Here is a 10,305-nt window from a genome sequence, read left to right as displayed (position 1 = left end):
GAGAGCTCTCAACTTCGATCGATGCTGAGAAATGAAATCGGGGATTTCAAATATATAGGGTGGGGTAGCCGCGGATTAGCTACTAACAGGTCGAGTAGCGACGTCACCAACTTCTGTGGGCCCCACCGTGATGTAGGTATTATATCCAGGCCGTTCATCCATTTGGAGAGATCATTTTAGAGCATGATGGAAAGAATGAGTCAGATCCAAACCTCGAGTGAACCCCACCACAGAAAATAGTGGGGAGAGTGACGCCCACCGTTAAAAACTTCAAAGGGCCAGAGAAGCTTTCGATCAAGCTGATATGTGTGTTTTCCTTCTTTCATGTCTGCGTTAACACATAAATAGGTTGGATTTCAAATAAATATCATGGCAGACCTTAGGAAGGTTTCAATGGTAGGCGTCACTCTCCACTGTTTTCTATGGTGGGGTCCACTCTAGCGTTGGATCTGCCAAATTCTTTGCATCATGCTCTAGAATGATCTCTCCAAATGGATGTATGGTGTGGATATAACATGTACATCATGGTGGGGCCCACAGAACTTGGTGAGGTCACTTCTGTAGCAACTCTCGCTGTTCAACGTCTCAGTAGCTAATCCGTGTCCCCTCCCACCTGCCAATTTTCTGGTGGTGGGTGCTCTGTGGGCCCCCCATGATGTATGTGTTTCATCCATGCCGTCCATCTATTTTTATAGATCATTTTATGCTATGAGACCAAAAGTTAGGTATATCCTAATCTCAAGTGGACCACATTACTGGAAACAGTGTTGAATGAACATCGGCCATTAAAATTGGATTGGGGATGCCCCTCCAAAAATAAAAATCAAAGATAAAGTGTGGAGGTAAAAGTCATTGGTCGCCCACACCATCAAGACGAATGAACGGCCGCTGGTCCAGCTCAAAATATAGGCATAGCCAAGACTAGCATTTTCATGGTGGCCCGAAACTTCTGAGCCCAGGCGTAGTGATTTCGATTCTAAAAAATGTTTAAACAGAAAATCATGACATGCATCGCACCAATGTATCTTAACTAACGGGCTCAAGGACATTCCATCAGGTGGGGCCCAAAAATCAGGTCCCATTAAATCAACACAGTTGATCACTAAGCAATGAGCCCCACAACAATGATACTAATATTTCATATCTTGTTATGCTTTAGAAGATGTTTGTAAAACAAAAGAGAAAGTCCATATTAATAAATAAATAATAAATTTTTAACCTCGGTTCAATGCAAATTAGGCTAGAAAGTAGACTTTTAGCCTCAGTGCCTATGCAAATGAGGCTAAAAAGTAGACATTTTGCCTCCATTCTTATGTAACTGAAGCTAAAAAGTTCTTATGCAAATGAGGCTAAAAAGTAGACATTTTGCTTTCGTTCTTATGTAACTGAAGCTAAAAAGTAGACCTTTCGCCTCGGTTCCTAGGCTAAAAAGTAGACTTTTTGCCTCGGTTCCTATGCAACTGAGGCTAAAAAGTATGTTCCTACGCAACTGAGGCTAAAATGGAGACTTTTTGCCTCGGTTCCTATGCAACTGAGGCTAAAAAGTAGACCTTTTGCCTTGGTTCCTATGCAACTGAGGCTAAAATGTACACTTTTGGCCTCGGTTCCTATGCAACCAAGGCTAAAAAGTAGACTTTTCGCTTCGATTCCTATACAACTGGGGCTAAAAAGTAGACCTTTCGCCTCGGTTCCTATGCAACTGAGGCTAAAATGTAGACTTTTCGCCTCAGTTCCTATGCAACTAATGCTAAAAAGTTGACTTTTCGTCTCAGTTCTTATGCAACTGAGGCTAAAAAATAGATCTTTCGCCTCGATTCCCATGCAATTGAGGCTAAAATGTAGACTTTTGGCCTCAGTTCCTATGCAATTGGGGCTAAAAAGTAGACCTTTCGCCTCGGTTCCTATGCAACTGAGGCTAACATGTAGACTTTTGGCCTCGGTTCCTATGCAACTGAGGCTAACATGTAAACTTTTGGCCTCGGTTCCTATGCAACTGAGGCTAAAAAGTACACCTTTCACCTCGGTTCCTATGCAACTGAGGCTAAAAGGCAGACTTTTAACCTTAGTTTCTCACCAACCGAGGTAAAAAATGAACTTCTAACCTCAATTCCTTTACAACTGAGGCTAAAAAACATATTTCGCCTCATTTTTTTGAACCGAGGCTAAAAAGCACATTTCTCCTCTTTTTTTGAACCGAGGCTAAAAAATTGAGGCTAAAGGCCTACTTTCTTGTAGTGGTAGGGCCACATGATGAACGACATGGATCTCGTGCACATAGACAAAAGGAGATGCAGATTTTGAATGCTGCTAACATGCCTTACGCAATCCAACCATGAGATTGGAAAGTTATTCTGGCTCGCATCTTTTCAAGTTGGGGAATTAAGATGCAGGAGGATGCCAAGCAGTGAGATCATCATTGGCGCATCTTTTCAAGTCGGGGAATTAAGATGCAGGAGGATGCCAGGCAGTGAGATCATCACTGGCGCAAGCGCATGCTATTGTATGTTAAAAATACAAACTCTTCTCCATACAAGCCTACATGCTATTGTAGGTTAAAAATACAAATTCCTCTCCATACAATCACTTGACTTTTTTCCTAATGGAATGTCACCTTTTGGCTTTTTTGACTTATGTTTGGATGATATTGATCAATTTAATTTGTCTAAATTTAGGCCTAAAAGCATAGGATATTGATCAATTGTGATAGGCAGTAAATTACATGGAGGACTTTTTATTTTTTAATGTATTCAAAATTATTTTTAACATATTGTTGTAAATATTATTTTTTTATTGTAACGTAATATAATTTTAATTCAATTTTCAGTTTTAATTGTATTGTAATATTTTTTAAGTTTCAAATATTTTTTTAAAAAAAACAAAAAACAGAAGACAATTCCGATTGAATTATATATATATATATATATATATATATATATATATATATATATATATGGGAAAAGGTACCATGCGCTCAACCTCACGAGTCCGTCCCATGAGGTCGAGCTGTGTGGGCCCCACCGTGATGCGTTTCGAACATCTACCCCATCAGTTAGATGCACCATTCCATCGTGGGTATAGGTCTCAAAAATCAAGTCAATCCGTGACTTATGTGAGCCACACCACATACAGAAGTGGGGAGGGGCCGTACACCATTAAAACATTCATAATCATTTTTTGGGCCCACCAAGATGTGGTTTGCAAATCCAGCCCATCCATTATGTGTGTCCCACTTGGATGAGGGTTCAGACCAAGTTTCAGCAGCATTCAAAACTCAGGTGGGCCCCACCAAGTGCTTTTATATATTTTAACGGTGTCTTCACATGATTTTAGATGGTATGGCCCACCTGAGTTCCGTATACGGCTGATTTTTGGCATATCCCATAATTTAAAGGGGACCCATCAAATGCACGGTGTTGATGGTCGAAACGCATCACAGTGGGGCCCACACAGCTCGACCTCACGGGAGCTTATTGTGAGGTCGAACGCATAGTACCTTTTCCCTCATATATATATATATAGCCTACGTTGCATATTGCACTGCTTTTAATTGGAGCCTCTCAAATGTCTATGCTCATTCATGTATATAACTTACTATCCTACCTGCAAAGACAATGGTTTCCACCGGTGAAACCTTCCTTGAGTGCACAATGGTATTTATTTACCATCCAACTTGTTCATATGGTCACATGGACCTAAAGTGAAAACACAAATATCAACTTATTTTAAAACTTTTATGGCCCTTAAGAAGTTTTCAATGGTACTCGTTCATTCCCCCATTGCTTTCCGAGGTGTGGTCTACTTGAACTTTGCATCCACCTCATTTTTGGGCTCGTGCTCTAAAATGATCTTGTAAAATGATTATATGGTCTGGATATAACACATGCATCGTGATAAAGCCCCCGGAACTTTATCACGTCAAAACTGACGCCATCCTATGAAAATTAATTGAACTCAGGTCCAATTTCCGAGGCAGGCAGGGAGGTTTTTTTTTTTCACTCATGGAAAGGCTTTTGAAATATGAGGTATTTTTAGTGTTGAAAAAATATCACGCTGGGTTGGGCTATTGGGCTTTTGGATGGATAAGTCCATGCCTGACCCAAATGAAAATAGGCTAAAAGTATGAGCCCGAACTTGGCTTTGGGCTTGATAATCCAGTCTAAGCCCATCCCAAGGTGGGCCAGGCCCGAAGCAAGTCAGGCTGGCCCAACCCATTGACAGCCCTAGATGGAGAACGACGAGTCCGTTACCCTTTATAAGATGACCCGGTGCCCTCTCTGGTCATTTGATTCTAAAAGGCGGTCGTTATCCCTTTGGCTTTGGTATAGTATCTATTTATAAAGAAGAGATAGGATTTTAGGGAGAAATACCAGTGTTGCTGTAACATTTTATAGTATTATCTTATTACATTTAAAGCCTGTAATCTTATGTAACTATGTACTCAAAATTTCCTAATCCCTTCACTTATTATGGTAATCTACCTTTAATCCAATGCCCATGCAAATATAAGTAGTGGACCATGAGATCTTAACCATCAAAATTATCATCGAGTGTGACTAAAACTTTTTAATGGTTAAAATAAAATATCAACAGTAAAAGATATTTGCATTTAAAACCTTTCAAGTGTTGGCGTCAATGAAAAATTGCTTGATGGATGGTCTGATTTACCGGATCTCATCCATAATAATATTCCTAATTAACAAGCAAAATTACTTGATGGATGGTCTGATTTACCGGATCTCATCCATAATAATATTCCTAATTAACAAGCAAAATTGCTTGATGGATGGTTTGATTTACCGGATCTCATCCATAATAATATTCCTAATTAACAAGCAAAATTGCTTAATGGATGGTTTAATTTACCGGATCTCATCCATAATAATATTCTTAATTAACAAGCAAAATTACTTGATGGATGGTCTGATTTACCGAATCTCATCCATAATAATATTCCTAATTAACAAGCAAAATTGCTTGATGGATGGTTTGATTTACCGGATCTCATCCATAATAATATTCCTAATTAACAAGCAAAATTGCTTGATGGATGGTTTGATTTACCGGATCTCATCCATAATAATATTCCTAATTAACAAGCAAAATTGCTTGATGGATGGTCTGATTTACCAGATGTCATCCATAATAATATTCCTAATTAACAAGCAAATTACTTATTGCATTGTATAAACCTCAACCATATTTTAATTCAAAGGCACAACAACACTTACGTATGAATCAAGCAGGCTAAAGCACATTAAATTATAAAATTGAACTACTTATATCATTGGGTCTTTGGATTAGTCAAAGCAAGTACATATACAAGTGAATCTAGATTGGGCTTGAGTCATCAAATGCGACTTCAAATGATCCTTTGACATGAGTTTCTAATGGTTTTAATAACAAGATCATATATCTATGGACACTTAATACTCTTATGTAATGTAGAGTCGTCAAACCTAATGGTAGAAACCTTCCCTTCTATTCATCATTGGTTCCCTTAAGTAGGATAACGGCATTAGAATAACCACCACTTTATCCTAAAACTGTTAGGTGGCCATATAATAGGTATAGAGATCAATGATTGTTGTTTTCCAACACAACTTTCCAAAATTGATATGAGAAACTCTTTCCCTTAACAAATATACATGTATAATTACATTTGCAATTGGTTATAACAATAATAACATGTTCACATATGACCTATGATTATTATGATCTACAAACAAGGTCTTTAATTGGATTGATATGATCATCACATGGGCTTTTCAGGGCACACAAACACCAAATTTTATGTATCTTATTATAATTAAAAAGTTTGGGTTTATGTCGCACACACATGTATGAGACATGTATCGAGCTATATGATCATAGCTATGTACAATTACGGCATGTGAATGATATATGTAAAGAGAAAGCATAGTTAGTTTGTATGACTGGTAATGCAGGGGCATTTTCACATCGGGCTTAAGTGGGGTAGCCCATGGGATGCGGGGACACACTCGGGGTGAGCAGCCCATGTGATTTGGGGCCCATGAGCCCACAAGGGGGGTTCGGTCGAGGTCATAACCCATGGGATGCGGGGCCTGAGCTATGAGATAAAGGGATTAATTCGCCGTACTCTAATAGTTCGAGCTTTTAGAGCAAGTGATTAATTATCCTGCATCATGGGCGGCCCGCGTGAGGCGGCCCGGCGCGTGGCTCGTGTGAAGCGGAACCCATGTGAAGTGAGGCCCATGAGGAGAAAAAAAATAAAAATTTTGTTTTTTTCCTAAAAATTTGTTTTTGAGTTGTAAGCTCGGATGGCCCGTTTCAGTAAAGATTGATAGGTTGTACGCCCCGTAACGATATCCGAATAAAAAATTACGGTTAATTTACGATCAACCTTCTTTTGTCCTAACCATGCTAAGAGTATACTTGTGTCATGTTCTACATCAGTTCTCTAGAAGAAAAAAAATGATGTATAACAAAGAAACAATCGATCTATGCTTCCCCTTCATGAAATACATATTCATCGTGCATATTAATAAGAACTCCATACTTTCCAATAACCATAAAGGCCATATGATTTTAAAGGCAGTATATGCAAAAGCACGATATTTCTCTTTTCCACTAGAGTAGATAAACATAATATATTTCTTGCTTTTCTAAGATATAAAAAAATCATAGATAAAAATACAAAAACCACTTTAAAGGTTTGGTCTATAACATTTCCTGCATAATCTGCATCAAAATAAACATAAAACTCAATAGAAGATGTGAAAGTGATTAATAAGTTTTAAAATAGGGTGTTGTTAATATAGTTAGAATATGAAAAACTAATGTAAATTGAAGAGTCTAATAAGCCAACATAAACCCACTAATGATATGAATGATATGTAAATACCATATGCAAAACATCAAACAAAAAGAGCCAAGTCATGGGCACTTTGAGCAAATCCCATCTAGTGGGCCTATAAGCAGTTTTCATTAGGACCTTCAATCTATTGGGCTCAACTAATTGAAATCTAACTTAGTCAGAGGGTCCAACATCTGAGCTCAAGTCATTTCAAGTCCTTATTGATAGTCGGCTTACTGGTGGCAATGGGCTAGTCTAGCCTAATAGTGGTTGGGTTGTGCTTGGATTGGCATGGCTGGCATGATCAATTTTCATGGGCTTGGGCTTAAGTTATTCTAGCCCAACCTAACCGAGACTTGGTATGCCTTAGTTCACATGTACATGTGTTCTATCTTAGGCCTTGTTTGGATGCATTTGATACGGCCACACTAAATATAAAACATTGGATGTGATTATCCATTTGCAAATCTTCAATCTGATGGCTAGGATCATCTTTGGGTGAGATGTTGGGGTGAGGCCCATTCCATGATCTACCCATCCAAATGAATGGATAAGATGGAGCTATATACCAGCATGATCTGTTACAAACTCTAGGCTGGTCCACTCATCAGGTGGACCACATCCATAGGTTGAGAAACGGATGGATGGCGTGGATATACAACACATCGTCAAGGTGGGCCCCACCACAAGGGTAGTAACACCTAATCCACTCGTGGGGAGCGGATTAGGTGCGGCCCAGCCTCACCCAAGATGGTGCAGCCCTTACCATGAGGTCCTAAGTGTCCTGCATGCCACGTATGCAATGTCTTAGTAGCTATGTATCAATCACACGCTTCGCCAGAGTATCAAAGTTCTTCCAATTATATCCCCTTCGCCCTCCTTGCTTCTGCCCTACAAGTCTTCTGAAACCCTAAAAAAACCCTAGCAATGGCCAAAAAGAGGAAACCCGAGCAAAAACTAATAGTCATAGAAGACAAATCTTCCCAAGAAGAAGAAGAACAACAACAAGAGGAATCCTCAGAGTCTAATTCTGAAGAGGTCAAAGAAGAAGAAGAAGAAGAACAGAAGCGAGGAGATTCATCCGAAGCCGAAGAAGATTCCGATTCGGAAGAATCCGAATCGCAAGACGAGTCATCTAAACGCGATACGATTCGCAATCTCCTCCAGCTCTTCGGCAAGGACCGACTCATCGACATCCTCAAGGCAGTTGCTCTCAAGAACCGTTCGATCGCGTCTCGCCTCATCTTGGCCGTAGAATCCGATCCGGTCCACCGCAAGCTCTTCATCCATGGCCTCGGATGGGATGCCACCAACGACATGCTCCTGTCGGCATTCAAGATCTACGGTCCGATTGAAGATTGCAATGTTGTGTCCGACAAGGTCACTGGTAAATCTAAGGGTTATGGGTTCGTGCTGCTCAAGACCCGTGCTGGGTCCCACAAGGCGTTGGAGCAGCCGTAGAAGAAGGTTGGCGGGCGGGTGATTTCCTGCTAGCTTGCGTCGTTCGAGCCTGTCCCCAGGGGGCAAGCGAGGGGGTCTAGTAAGTCGACGGCGGGGCGGAAGATCTTCATCCGGAATGTACCTCCCAATGTCGACCTAGAACGGCTCCGGGCGTTCTTCGAGAGGTATGGCGAGATTGAGGGCGGCCCAGTGGGATGTGGAGGGGGGTTTGCAATCTTCACCTATAAGACTGCAAAAGAGTGTAGGAAGGCGTTGGAGGAGCCAATTAAGGTGTTTGAAGGGTTCCAGTTGAGTCGCCAGTGGGTAATCGAGAAGGCCCCAACAATCAATAAGTCGGTGGGGCCCAAACCGGGGGCGGGAATACTGCAGCCGAACGATCTTGCGCTAGCCTACAATTCGACAGCTTTGTTGGGTTTAAATGCAGGGATGTTAGGTCAGAATTTGAATCCGGCAGTAGCAGGTCTTGTGGGTCAGAATCCAGCATTGGGTGTGGGGTTGTCATCTGCAGCAGGTAGTGGGCTGTCGCCTACTATGAATTGGAGCAGCGGGCCCTCTTCTCTTTATGGGGTCGAATTGGGTGCCATGGGACTTAGTGGACAGTCAGGGATCAATAGCATTAGCCCGAGTGTTATTGGGAATTACAGGTCGCAGGCAGCTTTACAAGGATTTGGTGCATACCAGAGTGCACAGTTCGGTCAATCTGGTATTGGATTGATTGGAAGCTTTCCTCCGTCTTATCTTGAACGCTAGATAAAAACAGGTAATCTTGATCCCATTTGTGATTTTCACTGTTACTATGATTACTAGTTGGAAGTGTGTCAATTACGTATCTTGGGTATCTTTCAACACCACCCTCCCCCCTCGCCCCCGTATCTTAGGTGCGTTTGGATGCACTATTGAATTGAATTGCAATATTAGTCGAGTAGGGTGGAAATAACCAACCTATAATTTCTTTCTTCTGCATTCGTATTAAGAGACCGAGCTCTGAACTGCAGTTACATTGTTTTCAAGTTGGAAATGAAACGAATGTAACTACAATTTTCAGGGAAGCAGTGTTTCTCATTTCTTCCTCATTAACCAATTTGATTCACTTTAGCATCCACATGCAGCCGTAGTATAAATTAGTGAATATTTGTGTTCGAACTTTTAGAATGACGTTTATATTGACTTGGTAGTCTTCCAAAAGATAGCTGTATTGCTTCTACAAATGATGTAAACTTAAAGCCCAATCCCCTGCCGAGAACTTTTAGCACTTCTTTACAATGTCTACTGCCAGCATATCATGTCGTCACAACTCCATTTTTTCTTTGTATTCAGTTTGGTTTCTTACACATATGCTTGCATCGACCTACTGAATGCATTATATGCTGGTAGACACCTAAAAATGAGCCATGTCATTTTAGTTATAACACGTATTAGAGATTATGATTGTTGGTTATCAGGATTACTTTTAATCCTTGCTAAAAAGAAACATTATCTCTAAACATTTTATGGTTAACTAAAATGAGAAGAACTCATTTTTTTTTTTTTGGTGTCTATGAAATAGACCCTTAGGCTGTGAATTCTTTTGCATGTAAGGATGGTGATGCGGTGGAAGAAATACCGGAGAACTCATTTAAAAAAGACAATTAATTAGAATAGAGAGAGAGAGAGATAACATTAGGCAGTTCCAAGGGTGAAACCCATGATCCACATAATCAATGATAAGGTCCCATCATCTCCTGGTCAATGAATGGTATTGTTTCATAATGTGTTCATTCAAGGAGGAGGACCCCATTATAAGATTGTTTGATCATTGGTAGGTTTACAATCTAACAAATTGTTTAATTTGTGCTTACTGCCAGGTTTATGGGTTTTTTAATTTCGTTCATTTTATTTGTTAGAAATCCTGCTTAGTAGGTAATGCTTCCAGTTTACCCCACTTTGGAGTGGAAGGAGGTGCATTAAACAATTATCAGGTGCCACTTGTGTTAAATTTCAGAAAGTTATGAACAAGCCTTGCCGGATAA

At 40.3% G+C, this 10,305-nt stretch overlaps 1 pseudogene; it reads left to right on the top strand.

The window, feature by feature from the left end:
• The first annotated feature begins 7,591 nt into the window (after positions 1–7,591).
• LOC131228061 (UBP1-associated protein 2A-like) lies at positions 7,592–8,992 on the top strand (annotated as a pseudogene).
• Positions 8,993–10,305: the final 1,313 nt, after the last annotated feature.

This window comes from Magnolia sinica, chromosome 15, assembly GCF_029962835.1.
Source record: "Magnolia sinica isolate HGM2019 chromosome 15, MsV1, whole genome shotgun sequence".
Lineage (NCBI taxonomy): Eukaryota > Viridiplantae > Streptophyta > Magnoliopsida > Magnoliales > Magnoliaceae > Magnolia > Magnolia sinica.
The sequence above is the reverse complement of the archived record's forward strand: the minus strand, read 5'-3'. Positions and strand labels throughout refer to the sequence as shown.